This window comes from Oncorhynchus tshawytscha, linkage group LG20 (assembly GCF_018296145.1).
Source record: "Oncorhynchus tshawytscha isolate Ot180627B linkage group LG20, Otsh_v2.0, whole genome shotgun sequence".
NCBI classification, from domain to species: domain Eukaryota; kingdom Metazoa; phylum Chordata; class Actinopteri; order Salmoniformes; family Salmonidae; genus Oncorhynchus; species Oncorhynchus tshawytscha.
Genome location: NC_056448.1, coordinates 52,146,255 through 52,168,655, shown reverse-complemented (window position 1 = coordinate 52,168,655; position 22,401 = coordinate 52,146,255). Strand labels below are relative to the sequence as shown.

Genomic DNA, 22,401 nt, shown 5'->3' with positions numbered 1-22,401 from the left:
TCCTGGCCACCCAACCTTGGCCAACAAGCGCCGCACCCCACGCAGCTACTTGCCCAAGCCTCCCCAGCTTCTCCTTCACCCAAATCCAGAAAGCTGTTGTTCTGAAAGAGCTACAAAATCTCCTATTAGCCGGGCTAGAAAATCTGGACCCTCTCTATCTAAAATTATCCGCCACCATTGTTGCAACCCCTATCACTAGTCTGTTCAACCTCTCTTTCGTATCATCCAAGATTCCTAAAGATTGGAAAGCTGCTGCAGTCATCCCCCCTCCAAAGGGGGAGACACTCTTGACCCAAACTGTTACAGACCTATATCCATCCTGCCCTTCCTTTCTAAGGTCTTCGAAAGCCAAGTTAAACAGATTTCGACCAGACCATTTCGAATCCCACCGTACCTTCTCCGCAGTGCAATCCGGTTTCCGAGCTGGTCACGGGAGCACCTCGGCCACGCTCAAGGTATTAAACAATATCATAACCACCATCGATAAAAGACAGTACTGCGCAGCCGTCTTCATCGACCTGGCCAAGGCTTTCGACTCTATCAATCACCGTAATCTTATTGGCAGATTCAACAGCCTTGGTTTCTCAAATGACTGCCTTGCCTGGTTCACAAACTACATCTCAGATAGATTTCAAATCGGAAAGGCCTGTTGACCGGCCCTCTGGCAGTCTCTATGGGGTACCACAGGGTTCAATTCTCAGGCTGACTCTTTTCTATGTATATATCAATGATGTTGCTCTTGCTGCTGGTGGTTCTCTGACCCACCTCTACGCAGACGACACACTTCTGTATACATCTGGCCCTTCTATGGACACTGTGTTAACTAACCTCCAAACAAGCTTCAATGCCATACACCACTCCTTTCGTGGCCTCCAACAGCTCTTAAAATGCTAGAAAAACCAAATGCATTCTTTTCAACCGTTTGCTGCCCTCACCACACACACAACTAGTATCACTACTTTGAACGGTTCTGACTTAGAATATGTGGACAACTTCAAATACCTAGGTGTCTGGTTAGACTAAACTCTCCTTCCAGACTCATTAAAACATCTCCAATCCAAAATTAGAAATCAGCTTCCTATTTCACAGCAAAGCCACCTTCACTCACGCCGCCAAACACACCCTTGTAAAAAATTGACTATCCTACCGAACCTCGGCGATGTCATTTTCAAAATGGCCTCCAACACTCTACTCAGCAAATTGGATGTGTATCACAGTGTCATCCGTTTTGTCACCAAAGCCCCATATACCACCCACCACTGCGACCTGTATGCTCTTGTCGGCTGGCCCTCGCTACATATTCGTCGCCAGACCCACTGGCTCCAGGTCATCTATAAGTCTTTGCTAGGTAAAGCTCTGCCTTATCTCAGCTCACTGGTCACCAGAACACCCACCCGTAGCACGCGCTCCAGCAGGTATATCTCACTAGTCATCCCCAAAGCCAACACTTCCTTTGGACGCCTTTCCTTCCAGTTCTCTGCTGCCAATGACTGGAATGAATTGCAAAAATCGCTGAAGTTGGAGACTCCCATCTCCCTCACTTAGTTTAAGCATCAGCTATCTGAGCAGCTTACCGATCGCTGCAGCTGTACACATCCCATTTGTAAATAGCCCACCCAATCCACCTACTTTATCCCCATATTGTTTTTATTGACTTTTTTGCTCTTTTGCACATCTATCACTCCAGCGAAGATTTAGCTAAATTGTAATTACTTCGCTACTATGGCCTATTTATTGCCTTACCTCCTTACTTCATCTGCACACACTGTATATAGACTTTTCTATTCTTATTGACTGTATGTTAGTTTACTCCATGTGTAACTCTGTTGTTTGTGTCGCACTGCAGTCATTTGTCTGGTTGGTAGACCCCCTCCGAACAGAGCACTGCCGTAGTCAACCCGGGAGAAGATGAAGGCGTGGATAAGTTTCACAGATGGAAACATTATCTTTAGCAGATATGTTCAATATGAGCATTAAAAGGACAGAAAAGGATCAAACTTGACTCCCAGGTTGGATATGACAGGGAACAGATGGATGTCTTGACCAACAATTGTAGGGCAGGTGTTTCCAGCACTGCTGACCTGCTTGGGTGTCTCAAATAAGCATCGCCTCAGTCTTGCAGCTGGAGGAAGTAATTTCATCCATACGATGACGTCATCTAGGCAGCTGCCAATTTACAATAGTACTGAGATGGTAAAATATACCTGGTTATCGTCAGCGTAGCTTAACAGCCGTGGAAGTTGATGTTACGGAATCTGAGGATTTGGCCGAGAGGGAGCTTGTAAATGACGGACAGAAACATAGCCCGGTGGGACATCATGGTGGGACATTGCATGTGACTGCAGACTCCTCCGATCTGGACTCTCCAGTGATGTATTGCTTCCCATTGGAGAGATAGGAGAACCAGTTGTTCCAGAGACAGCCGTGTGCTCTCTGAGACGCCGCAGGGGGATGTGCTCTCTGAGACACCGCAGGAGGATGCTATGGTCTAGAGACAGCAGCAGTGTGCTCTCTGAGACACCGCAGGAGGATGGTGTGGTCTAGACAGCAGCAGTGTGCTCTGAGACACCGCAGGAGGATGCTATGGTCTAGACAGCAGTGTGCTCTCTGAGACGCCGCAGGAGGATGCTATGGTCTAGACAGCAGTGTGCTCTCTGAGATGCTGCAGGAGGATGCTATGGTCTAGACAGAGTGTGCTCTCTGAGATGCTGCAGTGGATGCTCTCTGAGATGCTGCAGGAGGATGCTATGGTCTAGACAGCAGTGTGCTCTCTGAGATGCTGCAGGAGGATGCTATGGTCTAGACAGCAGCAGTGTGCTCTCTGAGACGCTGCAGGAGGATGCTATGGTCTAGACGGCAGCAGTGTGCTATCTGAGACGCTGCAGGAGGATGCTATGGTCTAGACGGCAGCAGTGTGCTCTCTGAGATGCTGCAGGAGGATGCTATGGTCTAGACAGCAGTGTGCTCTCTGAGATGCTGCAGGAGGATGCTGGTCTAGGCAGTGTGCTCTCTGAGATGCTGCAGGAGGATGCTATGGTCTAGACAGCAGTGTGCTCTCTGAGATGCTGCAGGAGGATGCTATGGTCTAGACAGCAGTGTGCTCTCTGAGATGCTGCAGGAGGATGCTATGGTCTAGACAGCAGTGTGCTCTCTGAGATGCTGCAGGAGGATGCTATGGTCTAGACAGCAGTGTGCTCTCTGAGATGCTGCAGGAGGATGCTATGGTCTAGACAGCAGTGTGCTCTCTGAGATGCTGCAGGAGGATGCTATGGTCTAGACAGCAGTGTGCTCTCTGAGATGCTGCAGGAGGATGCTATGGTCTAGAGACAGCAGCAGTGTGCCATCTGAGATGCTGCAGGAGGATGCTATGGTCTAGAGACAGCAGCAGTGTGCCATCTGAGATGCTGCAGGAGGATGGTGTGGTCTAGAGACAGCAGCAGTGTGCCATCTGAGATGCTGCAGGAGGATGGTGTTTTCTACGGCAGGGTTCCTCAACTGGTGGCCCACGGGCCGTTTTATTTATCCCCCCCAAAGTTGAGCAAATGTTTTATTTATTTGTTATTGATGGTCAATAGACTGTAAAAACACCAGTAAATCAGCTCCAAGTGATCTTAATTAAGAAATATTTTCCCAAGTATTCCAACGCGTAATAGAGACACACGTGATCGTATAGAAATGTAAGTTTATAATGATTGTGTTTTAGTCAAACATATCTATTTGGGCTTCTTGCGGTCAATTTGCAGTCTACAAATTATTTGTAATTATGTTCCAGCCCCCCCGACCATCCGCTCAAGAAAGAAAGAAACAAAAAGAGGATGCTGGGAGATCCAGAATCTGCAGTCAACAGCATTGTTAATACCTTCCACCACAGCTGTTTCGGTGTTGAGCAAGAGCCATGCAGAAGGTTGGAAGATTTTACATCATTATTTTACAAACAGCTGTTAAGAAGGGGGATCTGAAATAGCGTCAGGCCGTACTCATAAAAGCAGAACAGATGGAAATGTTTTACATACTGACAGATATAACACTAAGTTGTGCTAACACACCCAACCCCCAAAGTCCTCCATTTCAGGCACAGCCCATGAATTCCACAGTTTATAGTATTTAGACAGGACCCCCCCCAACCCCTAACTTATACAGACCCCCGCCGAACCCCTGACATAGCTTAGGACTATACTGAACAAAATGAGCTTCCCTGAGCCTGTTTCTGACAGTTTGTGTAGAAATGATTAGGTTGTGTAAAACAGTTTCCTGTCCGGGTGGCTGGTCTCAGCCCGCAGGTGAAGGAGGAAGATGTGGAGGTCCTGGGCTGCCGTGGTTACTTGTGGTCTGCAGTTGTGTGGCCAGTTGGACATACTACCAAATTCTCTAAAACAATGTTGGCGGTGGCTTATGGTAGATAATTTCATGTTAAATTATCTGGCAACAGCTCTGGTGGACGTTCCTGCAGTCAGAATACCAATTGTACGCTCCCTCAAAACTTGAGACATCTGTGGCATTGTGTTGTGTGACAAAACTGCACATTTTAGAGTGGATTCTTATTGTCCCCAGCACAAGGTGCATCTGTGTAATGATAATGCTGTTTAATCAGCTTCTTGATAAGGCCACACCTGTCAGGTGGATGGATTATCCTGGCAAAGGAGAAATGCTCACTAACAAGGATGTAAACAAATTTTATGCATCATATTTGAGAGAAATATGTTTTTTGTGCGTATGGAACATTTCTGGGATCTTTTATTTCAGCTCATGAAACATGGGACCAACACTTTACATGTTGCTTTCATATTTTTGTTTATTTAGTATTAATTAGGATCCACATTAGCTGCTGCCAAAGTAGCTACTCTTCCTGGGGTCAAAACAGGGTTAGTTTATATATTTTTTCACTATAGTTCAAGAATTGTTGTGTCACGCTGCTATAGAGACACTGTAAGGAATGTGAACATACAAGATGACCACACACATCCACATTGCTGTGCGTAAATGATAAGGATTCGATTACAAGACCCACGCTGAGGCTCCAGGCTTTTTCACAAACATGTGCACGTGCTCAAGGCACAGCCCAGAGGCCCATTACTTCCTGCCAGGGTGTTGGGGGAGAAGAGTATCAGCCAATTCAACTCTAGAGCTCTGGCCTGAATACACTGGACATAAACTGTGTGTGTGTGTGTGTGTGTGTGTGTGTGTGTGTGTGTGTGTGAGAGCCTGTGTTTAACTCAACCAGTGCATTGCTCTGCTGACTGAGTTCCTCTGTTGAGTTTTAAAGCAGGAAAACTCCGAAAAACACAGCCCAGACGGAAAAGTCCCGTTTTCAATACTGCTGGGTGGTAATACAACCTAGTGAGATATCTGTTAGTCACACTGTGTCACAATGTCTGTTTTGTCAAACACCTCATAAGCCAAATCTCATTTTGACTTACCTACAGTGCCTAAAGAAAGTACAGTTGTCAGAAGGTTACATACACCTTAGCCAAATACATTTAAACTCAGTTTCACAATTCCTGACATTTAATCCTAGTAAGCATTCCCTGTCTTAGGTCAGTTAGGATCACCACTTTATTTTAAGAATGATACATGTCAGAATAATAGTAGAGAGAATTATTTATTTCAGATTTGATTTCTTTCATCACATTCCCAGTGGGTCTGAAGTCTACATGCACTCAATTCATATTTGGTAGCATTGCCTTTAAACTGTTTAACTTGGGTCAAATGTTTTGGGTAGCCTTCCACAAGCTAACCACAATATGTTGGGTGAATTTTGGCTCATTTCTCCTGACAGAGCTGGTGTAACTGAGTCAGGTTTGTAGGCCTCCTCGCTCGCACACGCCTTTTCAGTTCTGCCCACAAATGTTCTATGGGATTGTGGTCAGAGCTTTGATGGTCACTCCAATACCTTGACATTGTTGTCCTGATGCCAATTTGCTACAACTTTGTAAGTATGCTTGGGGTCATTGTCCATTTGGAAGATCCATTTGTGACCAAGCTTTAACTTCCTGACTGATGTCTTGAGATGTTGCTTCAATATATCCACAATTTCCCCTCCTCATGATGCCATATATTTGGTGAAGTGCACCAGTCCCTCCTGCAGCAAAGCACTCCCACAACATGATGCTGCCACCCCCGTGCTTCACGGTTGGGATGATGTTCTTCGGCTTGCAAGCCTCCCCCTTTTTCCTCCAAACATAACGATGGTCATTATGGCTAAACAGTTCTATTTTTGTTTCATCAGACCAGAGGACATTTATACAAAAAGTATAAATGTATAAATAAAAAGTACAAAATCTTTGTCCCCATGTGGAGTTGCAAACCGTAGTCTGGCTTTTTTATGGCGGTTTTGGAGCAGTGGCTTCTTCCTTGCTGAGCGGCATTTCAGATTATGTTGATATAGGACTCATTTTACTGTGGATATAGATACTTTTGGACCCGTTTCCTCCAGCATCGTCACAAGGTCCTTTGCTGTTGTTCTGGGATTGATTTTCACTTTTCGCAACAAAGTACGTTCATCTCTAGGAGACAGAACGCGTCTCCTTCCTGAGCAGTACGACGGCTGCGTGGTCCCATGGTGTTTATACTCATGTACTATTGTTTGTACAGATTAACGTGGTACCTTCAGGCATTTGGGAAATTGCTCCCAAGGATGAACCAGACTTTTTGAATTCTACAAATTATTTCTGAGGTCTTGGCTGATTTAATTTGATTTTCCCATGATGTCAAGCAAAGAGGCACTGAGTTTGAAGGTAGGCCTTGAAATACATCAACATGTACACCTATCAGAAGCTTTTAAAGCCATGACATAATTTTCTGGAATTTTCCAAGCTGTGTAAAGGCACAGTCAACTCGTGCATGTAAACTCTGAACAACTGGAATTGTGATAGTGAATTATAAGTGAAGTAATCTGTCTGTAAACAATTGTTGGAAAAATGACTTAGGACATCTACTTTGTGCATGACACAACTGACTTGCAAAACTATAGTTTGGCTAGGGGGCAGTATTCGGAAGTTCGGTTGACTGACGTGCCCAAAGTAAACTGCCTGTTAATCAGCCGGAAATGCATATAATTGGTAGCATTGGATAGAAAACACTCTGAAGTTTACAAAACTGTTAACCTCTTAAACAAAAAAATCTTACTACAAAATATTCATATGCTTTACAACCAAAGCAAGACAAGCATGTGTAAGTTTATCGATAGCCTAGCATAGCATTATGTCCAGCGAGCAGCAGGTAACTTGGTCATGAAAATCAGAAAAGCAATCAAATTAAATTGTTTACTTTTGATGAGCTTCGGATGTTTTCACTCACGAGACTCCCAGTTAGACAGCAAATGTTAATTTTGTCCCATAAAGATTATTTTTATAGCTGAAATACCTCCGTTTGTTCTTCACGTTTTGTTGAGAAATCCACCGGAAATTGCGTTCACAACAACCCTGAAAAATATTCCAAATTAGATCCATAATAAATCGACAGAAACATGGCAAACGTTTTTTTTAATAATCAAGCCTCAAGGTGTTTTTCAAATATCTATTCGATAATATATCCATCGGGACAATTGGCTTCTTAGTAGGAGCGAGAGAAACAATGGCCGCCTTTGTCTATTACGCACAAATCACTCGGAGAGCCACCATCTGACCACTGACGCAATGTTGTCGTTCACGCTTATTTTTCAAAATTAAAGCCTGAAACTATGTCTTGTGACTCTAGACACATTAGGGAAGCCATAGAAAAAGGAATCTGGTTGATATCCCTTTCAATGCTCAATAGGGAGGCACAGGAACGCAGAGGTTTCAAAAAAGAGTCACTTCCTGATTGGATTTTTCACAGGCTTTCGCCTGCAATATCAGTTCTGTTATACTCACAGACAATATTTTTTACAGTTTTGGAAACTTTAGAGTGTTTTCTATCCTAAGCTGTCAATTATATGCATATTCTATTATCTTGTCCTGAGAAATAGCCTGTTTACTTTGGGAACGTTATTATTCCAAAAATGAAAATACTGCCCCCTAGTCTCAAGAGGTTAAAATAATGTCTGAGTGTAACAGAACTGATATGGCAGGTGAAAACGCAAGGAGAATCCATTCGGGAAAAAAATATTTGTTGAGGTCACAGGCCATTTCAATGCTAGTCTATGGGATATTCAAAAGACTTCCTCCCAGATTGCAGTTCCTATGGCTTCCACTAGATGTCAACAGTCTTTAGAAAGGGTTTCAGGCTTGTTTTTTGAAAAATGAGCAAGTAGTTGTAGTTTTTCTGCCTCTGCTGGTTTGAAAAATGTTTTTAATGTTGGTGTATGCGGGGAGCTGTCGTCAGATAATTGCATGGTGTGCTTCCTCCGTAAAGCCTTTTTGAAATCTGACAAAGCCGCTGGATTAACAAGAAGTTAAGCTTTTAAACGATGTAAGACACTTGTATTTTCATGAATGTTTAAAATTATGATTTTTGTATTTTGAATTTTGCGCTGTGAGATTTCACTGGATGTTGTTGTGGTGGGTCACTAGTATTCACCCGTCTTAGAATACCTGATGGACAAATGCAGATCCTTTGACTCCCCCTCAAAATGGTCCTGCTCCTTGGTCAATTCATCGACAAGACCAACTTTAAAATGTTCAGGCAAACCCCAACTTAAAATTCTCTCAAACCTTGATAAAATAAACATTTTTTAAATATGACTTGCATCAATTAACAACAAATAACTCATGAATAGTTCCAGCCAGAGACACTAAATCAACATGCACATGTTCAGGCTATCAAATTCTTAACACATCTTTATCAAATATAACTATACACATTTGCAAAAATAAACTCACCAACAGTAAAACTCTTGAACCATTCAAGCTACACCAAACCGACTTTCACATGTTCAGGCTATCCTACAAACTGAAAATGGTCCACCCACACAGATAGCTGGTGAAAGCAGCGCAACAACCCCTCTTCAACCTCAGGAGGCTGAACAAATTTGGCTTGGCACCTAAAACTTTTACAGATGCACAGTTGAGAGCATCCTGTCGGGCTGTATCATTGCCTGGTGAAGCAACTGCACCGCCCAACCGCAGGGCTCTCCACAGGGTGGTGCGGTCTGCCCACCGCATCACCGGGGGCAAACTACCTGTCCTCCAGGACACCTACAGCACCTAATGTCACAGGAAGGCCAAAAATATAATCAAGGACAACAACCACCCGAGCCACTGCCTGTTCACCCTGCTATCATCCAGAAGGCGAGGTCAGTACAGGTGCATCAAAGCTGGGAACGAGAGAATGAAAAACAGCTTCTATCTCAAGGCCATCAGACTGTTAAACAGCCATCACTAGCACAGAGAGGGTGCTGCCTATAGACATCACTGGACACATTCATAATTGGAACAATGGTCACTTTAATAATGTTCACTTTAATAATGTTCACATATTTTGTATTAAATCATCTCATATGTATATACTGCATCTTAGTCTTTGCCGCTCTGACATTGCTCGTCCATTTATTTTAAATATTCTTAAATCCATTCCTTTACTTAGATCTGTTTGGGTATATGTCGTGAAATGGTTAGACATTACTGCTCTATTGGAGCTAGAAATACAAGTTCAAATTATAAAAAACATTTGTCAACCATATAAATCTAGAGACACCAAACCAACTTTCTCATGTTCAAGCTAATAGCTACTGTAGTCACTACCACTACCATAACCAGTCACTACCATAACCAGTCACTACCACTACTATAACCAGTCACTACCACTACTATAACCAGTCACTACCACTACTACTGTAGACACTACCACTACTATAACCAGTCACTACCATTACTACTGTAGACACTACCACGACTATATCCAGTCACTACCATTACTACTGTAGACACTACCACTATAACCAAGGTGTAAAAATAAATACTTAAAAATTGGCGCCCAAAAACACAGATTTCCAATTGTTATGAAAAGTTTAAATCGGCCATTCCGATGAATCGGTTGACCTCTACTACACAGTAACCACGTGTTATTCTCCCTCCAAGTTGGGCATGGAGTGTGACCGGCGTGGGTATATAATACACCAGACAGTGTGAGGGGTATTACATGTTTACTTGCCCAATGAACATGAAGCCATCCCTGGGAGAGCTTAGGAAGGGGCTGGGGTTGAGGCTGGGACAGGACGCAGGTCTCTCCTGTGACTGACCTGCATTCCATCTGACCTACCGGCCGGTGCAGGCTCTTCCCATCTGGTTGGTTTGACAGCACCAACAATCACTATCACCACTCATCATTTGTCACATTCACAAAAACACAGGGACAGTCCCAAATTGCACCGTATTCCCTATATAGTGCACTACTTTAGGCCAGAGCCCCTATTCCATATATAATGCACTATTATAGACCAGAGCCCTATATAGCACACTACTTTAGACCACACCCCTATAAAAGGGCATGCCATTTAGAAAACCACTGAGGTGCCTTTAATCTACTTCCTGCCTCACGTCCCTGTGATACTGATGCCCACTGTGTTAACGTGGTGAAACCCATACCAGGGCCTTCTTACTATGATGCCCACTGTGTTAACGTGGTGAAACCCATACCAGGGCCTTCTTACTATGATGCCCACTGTGTTAACGTGGTGAAACCCATACCAGGGCATTCTTACTATGATGCCCACTGTGTTAACGTGGTGAAACCCATACCAGGGCATTCTTACTATGATGCCCACTGTGTTAACGTGGTGAAACCCATGCAGTGTTTTCGACTAGCGGCTATAAAGCCGATTACAGATACATTTTCAGAAGGCAAATTTTAACACTTAACCTGCTATGGTCGATGTCTACGCCCCCGTGGAAATCTAAATAGCATAATACTAAACAAATGTCTCAATCTACCACATCTGCCTATATCGCACTTTCGCATCTGCTGTGAAAGATGACAGAGCGGTGTCTGCACAGACCATGAGACATCACGAAAAACATTCTCCTCACAAAATCATCTGGAACGGTTTGTCCTACAAACTGTTCTGCCACACACGCGACGGCTGGGGAGGTGTAAAGCTCACCGCCATTGGAATCTGGAGCAGTGGAAACACGTTCTCTGGAGTGATGAATCACGCTTCATCATCTGGCAGTCTGACGGACAAATCTGGGTTTGGTGGATGGCAGGAGAAGACTATGCGTAGTGCCAACTGTAAAGTTTGGTGGAGGAGGAATAATGGCCTGGGGCTGTTTTTCATGGTTCAGGCTTGACCCCTTAGTTCCAGTGAAGGGACATCTTAAATGCTACAGCATACAATGACAATGACGATTCTGTGCTTCCAAATTTGTGGCAACAATTCCCCCGTGCAGAAAAACGAGGTCCAAACAGAAATTGTTTGTTGAGATCGAAGAGGAAAAACTTGACTGGATTGCACAGAGCCCTAACCTTAACCCCATCTAACACCTTTGGGATTAATTGAAATGCCACCTGCGAGCCAGGCCTAATCACTCAACATCAGTACCTGACCTCACTAAAGCTCTTGGACCCGCCGCAATGTTCCAACATCTAGTGGAAAGGCTTCCCAGAAGAGTGGAGGCTGTTATATCAGCAATGTTCCAACATCTAGTGGAAAGGCTTCCCTGAAGAGTGGAGGCTGTTATAGCAGCAATGTTCCAACATCTAGTGGAAAGCCTTCCCTGAAGAGTGGAGGCTGTTATATCAGCAATGTTCCAACATCTAGTGGAAAGCCTTCCCAGAAGAGTGGAGGCTGTTATAGCAGCAATGTTCCAACATCTAGTGGAAAGGCTTCCCTGAAGAGTGGAGGCTGTTATAGCAGCAATGTTCCAACATCTAGTGGAAAGGCTTCCCTGAAGAGTGGAGGCTGTTATATCAGCAATGTTCCAACATCTAGTGGAAAGGCTTCCCAGAAGAGTGGAGGCTGTTATAGCAGCAATGTTCCAACATCAAGTGGAAAAGCTTCCCAGAAGAGTAGAGGCTGTTATAGCAGCAGTATTCCAACATCTAGTGGAAAGCCTTCCAAGAAGAATGGAGGCTGTTATAGCAGCAATGTTCCAACATCAAGTGGAAAAGCTTCCCAGAAGAGTGGAGGCTGTTGTCGCAGCAATGTTCCAACATCTAGTGGAAAGCCTTCCCAGAAGAGTGGAGGCTGTTATAGCAGCAAAGGGGGGATGGGGGCAAGTCCATATTAATGCCCATGATTTTAGAATGATACGTTCAACGAGCAGGTGTCCACATCCTTTCGGTCATGTAGTCCATGTATTAGATGACAGGATCTGACAAATTCTATTGTCTATATTCGGTTAATTTTAAGGCGTTGTCAGCACCATATCAAATCCATGTACATCTTAATGTATTGGCAAATAAAGGTAGTTCTGATTCAAAGCAAAACAAAGTGAAAAAAAAAACGGATTACTTTTGTCAAATGTCCAAACCATTGTTATTGAGACCTCAGACCGGCACCCAGCATTGAACACAGCCCTCTCAGAGCCAGAGAGAGACTACACCAAGGCGTAGACTTTGGGGACATGCCAAAAACCAACAAGAATGTTTGATGACTATCAATCTGTCCTAGCCAATGTTTAAGCAAAAGACTGAAATAATCTGTAAGAGCTACGGGACAGCATAGACCCTGGGGGATTACAGGACGACAGGATAGAGCCTGGAGGATTACAGGACGACAGCATAGAGCCTGGAGGATTACAGGACGACAGGATAGAGCCTGGAGGATTACAGGACGCCTGGATAGAGCCTGGAGGATTACAGGACGACAGGATAGAGCCTGGGAGGATTACAGGACGACAGGATAGAGCCTGGAGGATTACAGGACGACAGCATAGAGCCTGGGGATTACAGGATAGAGCCTGGGGAGGATTAGAGCCTGGGGATTACAGGACACAGATAGAGCCTGGAGGATTACAGGACGACAGCATAGAGCCTGGAGGATTACAGGACGACAGAGCCTGGAGGATTACAGGACGACAGCATAGAGCCTGGAGGATTACAGGACGACAGCAGAGCCTGGAGGATTACAGGACGCAGGATAGAGCCTGGGGGATTACAGGACAACAGCATAGAGCCTGGGGGATTACAGGACGACAGCATAGAGCCTGGGGGATTACAGGACGACAGCATAGAGCCTGGGGGATTACAGGATGACAGCATAGAGCCTGGGGGATTACAGGACGACAGGATAGAGCCTGGAGGATTACAGGACGACAGCATAGAGCCTGGAGGATTACAGGACGACAGCAGAGAGCCTGGAGGATTACAGGACGACAGCAGAGAGCCTGGAGGATTACAGGACGACAGCAGAGAGCCTGGAGGATTACAGGACAACAGGACAGCATAGAGCCTGGAGGATTACAGGATGACAGCATGGAGCCTGGGGGATTACAGGACGACAGCATAGAGCCTGGGGGATTACAGGACGACAGCATAGAGCCTGGAGGATTACAGGACGACAGGATAGAGCCTGGAGGATTACAGGACGACAGGATAGAGCCTGGAGGATTACAGGATAGAGCCTGGAGGATTACAGGACGACAGGATACAGGACGACAGCATAGAGCCTGGAGGATTACAGGACGACAGCATAGAGCCTGGAGGATTACAGGACGACAGCATAGAGCCTGGAGGATTACAGGACGACAGGATAGAGCCTGGAGGATTACAGGACGACAGAATAGAGCCTGGAGGATTACAGGACGACAGGATAGAGCCTGGAGGATTACAGGACCCAGGTGTTTTATTCTGAATAATTAGTCTACCAAGGAATCATCGAAGATAAAGTGAAAAAAGTTGCCCAAAATCGATCAACCCAGGTAACAGTTATTCCCATTTTCCAAAACCCACATTTCATCTGTTGTTTTTTTGTCGATGGAAAAACGAAGATTCATATATTGAACGAATGTAAAAATTCAATAGCTTTACCTGGCACTGCACAGGCGCAACAAGTTATGATTCAGCTGCACGGTTTTCTGCCGTGAGATCCAGACATATTAAATAGACGTTGACCAGGAACACGACATCGGCGGTAACTACCATTAAACAGTTGTCAATTGATTGTGAATGATAATACGATGGCCGGTAACATACTAGTTCGACTTTTGAAAACAACCTACCTACGTTTGCATAGACACCTGAAGATGCAGCTGAAGGTGCGCGAGGGTGAAGGAAAAACGGACATATCTCGTATATATCTATAGGCTACGTGTTGGAGATTAAAATGTTTTATGTTCGAGATAAACAAATAAATTCCTACTTACAGTCGTTCTGTCTCAGCGATATTTACAAACTGTTGCTTGAAACGCCAAAATATTATTTCGGAGTGAACTCCAAAACTCCAAAAAGTGAATTCCGTTATTGTGTTGGTCATCAGAGTCGCATGTGTTGTTTCTTCCAATCCAAGTTGAGGATGTGTGATCTTTTCATTTTACAGTCCATAGAGACGAGTGTGTTTGTGTGATTGCATAGTTATGGTGGCTCTCTACTTTCCTTGCGTCCTCCTCTGCAGCGTCTCAGAGCCCTGTTCGCCACTCGACGGGACTGGACCGCTGTATGACGTCACACTTTTTTCTTGAGCGCATAATTGAAAACACTCTTTTTTTTGTAGCGCGGGAGGGAGAGACACGCGATTGTATTATTTACCAATTAGCTTCCTATATGTTCTAATTTAGGTAGTTTTATTTTTCTTTGTGATATTATAGGCTAAGGTTAAATACATGGAAAGATTGTTTTTAATAGCGTTGTATGGGGGGTCAGTGGAGGGGTGGGGGTCAGTGAAGGGGTGGGACAACAGTGGAGGGGGTCAGTAGGGGGGGGGGTCAGTGAAGGGGACAACAGTGGGGGTAGGAGGGGGTCAGTGAAGGGGATGGGGGGTTAGTAGAGGGGTGGTAGAACAGTGGAGGGTCAGTAGAGGGGTGTGGGGTCAGTGGAGGGGTGGGACAACAGTGGAGGGGGGGGGGTCAGTGAAGGGGGGTCAGTGTAGGGGTGGGACAACAGTGGAGGTCAGTAGGAGGGGGTCAGTGAAGGGGATGGGGGTTAGTAGAGGGTGGTAGAACAGTGGAGGGTCAGTGAGGGGGTGGGGGTCAGTGTAGGGGGTGGGACAACAGTGGAGGGGTGGGGGGTCAGTGAAGGGGGGTCAGTGAAGGGGGGGGGACAACAGTGGAGGTCAGTAGGAGGGGGGGGGTCAGTGAAGGGGTGGGGGGTCAGTAGAGGGGGTGGGGGGGTCAGTGAAGGGGGTGGGGGGGGGTCAGTAGAGGGGGTGGGGGGATCAGTGAAGGGGTGGGGGTCAGTAGAGGGGGTGGGTGGTCAGTGACGGGGTGGGGGTCAGTGAGGGGGTGGGGGACAGTAGAGGGGGTGGGGGGTCAGTGAATGGGGTGGGGGGGTCAGTTTGGGGTGGGGGTCAGCTTTAGAGGGGTTTCATGTGATTAGGGGTTTTCAGTCTGTCAGTCTAAATTGCACAGCCCAGATGCTGAGGAGTCAGTGACTGAATGTGGGGTCACCTCTTCCCCGGTCTGGTCAATGAAGCCAGGAGACGTGGGGGGTCAGGACAGAGGGACATGGGAAATGGCAACACAATGGAGATCAGTTTACAACCTGGGTGGTCATTGAAGGGGTGGGGGTCAGTCAGAGGGAGTTTACAACCTCCCTGTTCCATTAGACAGCCAGTTGAATGTCGGTGTTGTTTCCTTCAGTTTGCTCTGAGTTGCTTGTGGCTTTAGAGAGGTTTATGTAATTACTGGTTTTCAGTCTGTCAGTCTAAATTGCACAGCCCAGATGCTGAGGAGTCAGTGACTGAATGTGTTTCACCTCTTCCCCGCCGGTCTGGTCTAATCACTCTCCAGCCAGGAGACGTAGTGATGTCAGGACAGAGTGTGACATAGTGAAATGGCAACACAATGGAGATGAGTTTACAACCTCCCTGTTCCATTAGACAGCCACTATGACTCAACTCAGAGTAGAGTTTACAACCTCCCTGTTCCATTAGACAGCCACTATGACTCAACTCAGAGTAGAGTTTACAACCTCCCTGTTCCATTAGACAGCCACTATGACTCAACTCAGAGTAGAGTTTACAACCTCCCTGTTCCATTAGACAGCCACTATGACTCAACTCAGAGTAGAGTTTACAACCTCCCTGTTCCATTAGACAGCCACTATGACTCAACTCAGAGTAGAGTTTACAACCTCCCTGTTCCATTAGACAGCCACTATGACTCAACTCAGAGTAGCATTTACAACCTCCCTGTTCCATTAGACAGCCACTATGACTTAACTCAGAGTAGAGTTTACAACCTCCCTGTTCCATTAGACAGCCACTATGACTCAACTCAGAGTAGAGTTTACAACCTCCCTGTTCCATTAGACAGCCACTATGACTTAACTCAGATTAGAGTGATGTTACATTGGACCAGACCCAAACCTCACAACAATATAACCTAAACTGGGACATGCTTAGCACCCCAGCCATCCTACAATCTAAGCTTGATGCCCTCAATCTCACACAAATTATCAATGATTCTACCAGGTACAACCCAAATCCTCATAGATATCATCCTAACTAACTTGCCCTTCCAAATACACCTCTGCTGTTTTTAACCACGATCTCAGCGATCATTGCCTCATTGCCTGCATCCGTAATGGGTCTGCGGTCAAACGACCACCCCTCATCACTGTCAAACGCTCCCTAAAACACTTCAGCGAGCAGGCCTTTCTAATCGACCTGGCCCAGGTATCCTGGAAGGATATTGACCTCATCCTGTCAGTAGAGGATGCCTGGTTATTCTTTAAAAGTGCCTTCCTCACCAAAAAATTAAGAACCAGGAACAGATATAGCCCTTGGTTCATTCCAGACCTGCCTGCCCTTGACCAGCACAAAAACATCCTATTAGCATCGAATAGTCCCCATGATATGCAACTTTTCAGGGAAGTTAGGAACCAATATACACAGGCAGTTAGGAAAGTTAAGGCTAAATTTGCATCCTGTAGCACAAACTCAAAAAAGTTCTGGGACATTGTAAAGTCAATGGAGAATAAGAGCACCTCCGCCCAGCTGCCCACTGCACTGAAGATAGGGAACATTGTCACCACCGATAAATCCACCATAATTGAGAATTTCAATAAGCATTTTTCTACAGCTGGTCATGCTTTCCACCTGGCTACCCCTACTCCGGCCAACAGCCCTGCACCCCGCACAGCAACTGGCCCAAGCCCCCCCCCCTAGTTCTCCTTCAACCAAATCCAGACAGCTGATGTTTTGAAGAGCTGCAAAATCTGGACAACTACAAATCAGCTGGGCTAGACAATCTGGACCCTCTCTTTCTAAAATTATCTGCCGAAATTGTTGCAACCCCTATTATTAGCCTGTTCATCCTCTCTTTCGTATCATCTGAGATTCTTAAAGATTGGAAAGCTGCCGCGATCATCCCCCTCTTCAAAGGAGGAGACACTCTACTCAACAAATTGGATGCAGTCTATCACAGTGCCATCTGTTTTGTCACCAAAGCCCCATATACTACCCACCACTACGACCTCTATGCTGTCGTTGGCTGGCCCTCGCTTCATACTCGTCGCCACACCCACTGGATCCAGGTCATCTACAAGACCCTGCTAGGTAAAGCCCCGCCTTATCTCAGCTCACTGGTCACCATAGCAGCACCCACCTGCAGCACGCGCTTCAGCAGGTATATTTCACTGGTCACCCCCAAAGCCAATTCCTCCTTCGGCCACCTTTCCTTCCAGACAAACTGCAAAAATCACTGAAGCTGGTATTCGTATTTTCCTCACTAGCTTTAAACACCAGCTGTCAGAGCAACTCACAGATCTCTGCACCTGTACACAGCCCATCTGTAAATAGCCCATCCAACTACCTCATCCCAATACTGTGTTTATTTATCTTGCTCCTTTCCACCCCAGTATCTCTACTTGCACATTCATCTTCTGCACATCTACCATTCCAGTGTTTAATTGGCATATTGTGATTAAATTGCCACCATAGCCTATTTATTGCCTTACCTCCCTTATCTTACCTCATTAACACACACAGTATATAGACTTTTTCTACTGTATTATTGACTGTATGTTAGTTTATTCCATGTGTAACTCTGCTGTTTGTGTCACACTGCTTTGCTTTATCTTGGCCAGGTCGCAGTTGTAAATAAGAACTTGTTCTCAACTAGCCTTCCTGGTTAAATAAAGGTGAAGTAAATATAAAAGTAACCTAGCAGTAGCAGTAGTGTGATAGGCTAGCCATGTTAGCAGTAACCTAGCAGTAGCAGTAGTGTGATAGGCCAGCCTTGTTAGCAGTAACATAGCAGTAGTGGTACTGTGATAGGCTAGCCTTGTTAGCAGTAACCTAGCAGTAGCAGTAGTGTGATAGGCCAGCCTTGTTAGCAGTAACATAGCAGTAGTGGTACTGTGATAGGCTAGCCTTGTTAGCAGTAACCTAGCAGTAGCAGTAGCGGGATAGGCTAGCCATGTTAGCAGTAACCTAGCAGTAGCAGTAGTGTGATAGGCTAGCCTTGTTAGCAGTAACCTAGCAGTAGCAGTAGTGTGATAGGCTAGCCTTGTTAGCAGTAACCTAGCAGTAGCAGTAGTGTGATAGGCCATCCTTGTTAGCATTAACCTAGCAGTAGCAGTAGTGGGATAGGCCATCCTTGTTAGCAGTAACCTAGCAGTAGCAGTAGTGTGATAGGCCATCCTTGTTAGCAGTAACCTAGCAGTAGCAGTAGTGGGATAGGCTAGCCTTGTGTTAGAAGAAACCTAGCGGTAACTACATTCTCCTGAGTTGAGTCATTCAGTGGGCTGTCTGACTAGGAGACTGAGTGGAGATGGGGTAGAGCAGCAGCTGAAACATGAATCTGATTAGCATCTTTAGCGCCACGCTAAACTGCTACACACACACACACACACACACACACACACACACACACACACACACACACACACACACACACACACACACACACACACACACACACACACACACACACACACACACACACACACACACATATACTTCAAGAAAGAACTCCAGCCACCCTCAGATCGGAGGAATGGAAAAGGGCCTATTATTTAGAGAAGCAGGCAAAGAGCAGAAACTTGACACCAGGAAACAATTACCCTTCTTTCCACACAGACTGGCTGTAAACGCCCACTCTAACTCTCTCTACCTCCCCTCCCCTCTCTACCTCCCCAAATCTCTCTGCCTCTACCTCTCTATACCTCTACACATCTCTCTGCCTCTACCTCTCTCTACCCCTCCTCTCTAACTCTACCTCTCTCTACCTCTCTCTGCCTCTACCTCTCTCTACTCTACCCCTCTACCTCCTCCTCTACCCCTCTCTGCCTCTACCTCTACCTCTCTCTGCCCCTCTACCTCTAACTCTACCTCTCCTCCTCTACCTCTACACATCTCTCTTCACCTCTTCACCTCTCTCTCTGCCCCACCTCTTCACCTCTACTTCTGCCCCACCTCTACCTCTACTTCCTCCTCTACCTTCACCTCTACCTCTACCCCCCACCTCTACCTCTACTTCACCTCTCTACTACTTCACCTCTACCTCTCTCTGCCCCACCTCTACCTCTACTTCACCTCTACCTCTCTCTGTCCCACCTCTACCCTACCTCTACCTCTCCTCTACCTACCTCTACTTCACCTCTACCTCTACTTCACCTCTACCTCTCTGCTCTCCTCTGTCCCACCTCTACTCTACTTCACCTCTACCTCTACTCACCTCTACCCTCTGCCCCACCTCTACCTCTACTTCACCTCTACCTCTCTCTGCTACCCACCTCTACCTCTACTTCACCTCTACCTCTCTCTACCCCACCTCTACCTCTACTTCACCTCTACCTCTCTCTGCCCCACCTCTACCTCTCTTCACCTCTACCTCTCTCCCCCACCTCTACCTCTACTTCACCTCTACCTCTCTCCCCACCTCTACCTCTACCTCTACCTCTCCTCCCCACCTCTACTCTCTACCCCTACCTCTCTGTCCCACCTCTACCTCTCTCTACTTCACCTCTACCTCTCTCTACCCCACCTCCTCTACTTCACCTCTACCTCTCTCTATCCCACCTCTACCTCTACTTCACCTCTACCTCTCTCTGCCCCACCTCTCTCTCTACCTCTCTCCCACCCCACCTCTACCTCTACTTCACCTCTACCTCTCTCTGCCCCACCTCTCTCACCTCTACCTCTCTCCCCACTTCACCTCTACTTCACCTCTCTCTCTACCCCACCTCTACCTCTACTTCACCTCTACCTCTCCTCTACCCCACCTCTACCTCTCTTCACCTCTACCTCTCTCTCCCCACCTCTACCTCTACCTCTCTTCACCTCTACCTCTCTCTGCCCCACCTCTACCTCTACTTCACTCTCCTCTCTCTATCCACCTCTACCTCTACTTCACCTCTACCTCCCACCTCTACCTCTACCTCTCTCTACTCCCCACCTCTACCTCCACTTCACCTCTACCTCTCTCTGCCCACCTCTACCTCTACTTCACCTCTACCTCTCTCTACCCCACCTCTACCTCTACTTCACCTCTACCTCTCTCTACCCCACCTCTACCTCTACTTCACCTCTACCTCTCTCTACCCCACCTCTACCTCTACTTCACCTCTACCTCTCTCTGCCCCACCTCTACCTCTACTTCACCTCTACTCTCTCTGCCCCACCTCTCTCTCTCTACCTCTACCTCTACCTCTGCCTCTACCCCACCTCTACCTCTACTTCTCCTCTACCTCTCTCTACCCCACCTCTACCTCTACCTCTACTTCACCTCTACCTCTCTCTACCCCACCTCTACCTCTACTTCACCTATACCTCTTTCTACCCCACCTCTACCTCTACTTCACATCTACCTCTCTCTGCCCCACCTCTACCTCTCTTTACCTCTACCTCTCTCTACCCCACCTCTACCTCTACTTCACCTCTACTTCTCTCTGCCCCACCTCTCTCTCTCTACCTCTACCTCTATCCCACCCCACCTCTACCTCTACTTCACCTCTACCTCTACCTCACCTCTACCTCTCTCTACCCCACCTCTACCTCTACTTCACCTCTACCTCTCTCTACCCCACCTCTACCTCTACTTCACCTCTACCTCTATCTGCCCCACCTCTCTCTCTCTACCTCTACCTCTATCCCACCCCACCTCTACCTCTACTTCACCTCTACCTCTCTCTGCCCCACCTCTACCTCCACTTCACCTCTACCTCTCTCTACCCCACCTCTGTCTCTACTTCACCTCTACCTCTCTCTACCCCACCTCTACCTCTACTTTACCTCTACCTCTCTCTGCCCCACCTCTACCTCTACTTCACCTCTACCCCTCTCCCCCACCTCTACCTCTACTTCACCTCTACCTCTCTCTGACCCTCCTCTCTCTCTACCTCTATCCCACCCCACCTCTACCTCTACTTCACCTCTACCTCTCTCTGCCCCACCTCTTTCTCTCTACCTCTATCCCACCTCTACCTCTACTTCACCTCTACCTCTACTTCTCCTCTACCTCTCTCTACCCCACCCCTACCTCTACTTCACCTCTACCTCTCTCTGCCCCACCTCTACCTCCACTTCACCTCTACCTCTCTCTACCCCACCTCTACCTCTACTTCACCTCTACCTCTCTCTACCCCACCTCTACCTATACTTCACCTCTACCTCTCTCTACCCTACCTCTACTTCACCTCTACCTCTCTCTACCCCACCTCTACCTCTACTTCACCTCTACCACTCTCTACCCCACCTCTACCTCTACTTTACCTCTACCTCTCTCTACCCCACCTCTACCTCTACTTCACCACTACCTCTCTCTGCCCCACCTCTCTCTCTCTACCTCTACCTCTATCCCACCCCACCTCTACCTCTACTTCACCTCTACCTCTCTCTGCCCCACCTCTACCTCCACTTCACCTCTACCTCTCTCTGCCCCACCTCTACCTCTACTTCACCTCTACCTCTCTCTACCCCACCTCTACCTCTACTTCACCTACCTCTCTACTCTCTGCCCCACCTCTACCTCTACTTCACCTCTACCTCTCTCTCCCCACCTCCACCTCTACTTCACCTCTACCTCTACTTCACCTCTACCTCTCTCTACCCCACCTCTACCTCTACTTCACCTCTACCTCTCTCTGCCCCACCCTCTCTCTCTACCTCTACCTCTATCCCACCCCACCTCTACTTCACATCTACCTCTCTCTGCCCCACTTCTACCTCCACTTCACCTCTACTTCACCTCTACCTCTCTCTACCCCACCTCTACCTCTACTTCACCTCTACCTCTCTCTACCCCACCTCTACCTCTACTTTACCTCTACCTCTCTCTGCCCCACCTCTACCTCTACTTCACCTCTACCTCTCTCCCCCACCTCTACCTCTACTTCACCTCTACCTCTCTCTGCCCCACCTCTCTCTCTCTACCTCTATCCCACCTC

The 22,401-nt window shown here is 46.7% G+C and overlaps 1 protein-coding gene across 2 annotated transcripts in view; it reads right to left on the bottom strand.

Annotated features, from left to right (window-relative positions):
- Positions 1–14,524, bottom strand: part of LOC112219882 (lysophosphatidic acid receptor 1) — a 56,903-nt gene extending 42,379 nt beyond the window's left edge. For both annotated transcript variants that reach the window (XM_042302804.1, XM_042302806.1), the window contains exon 1: positions 14,220–14,524. The gene's annotated coding sequence lies outside the window, so the exon portion shown is untranslated. The remainder of the gene's footprint in view (positions 1–14,219) is intronic.
- Between the last annotated feature and the right edge of the window lie 7,877 nt (positions 14,525–22,401).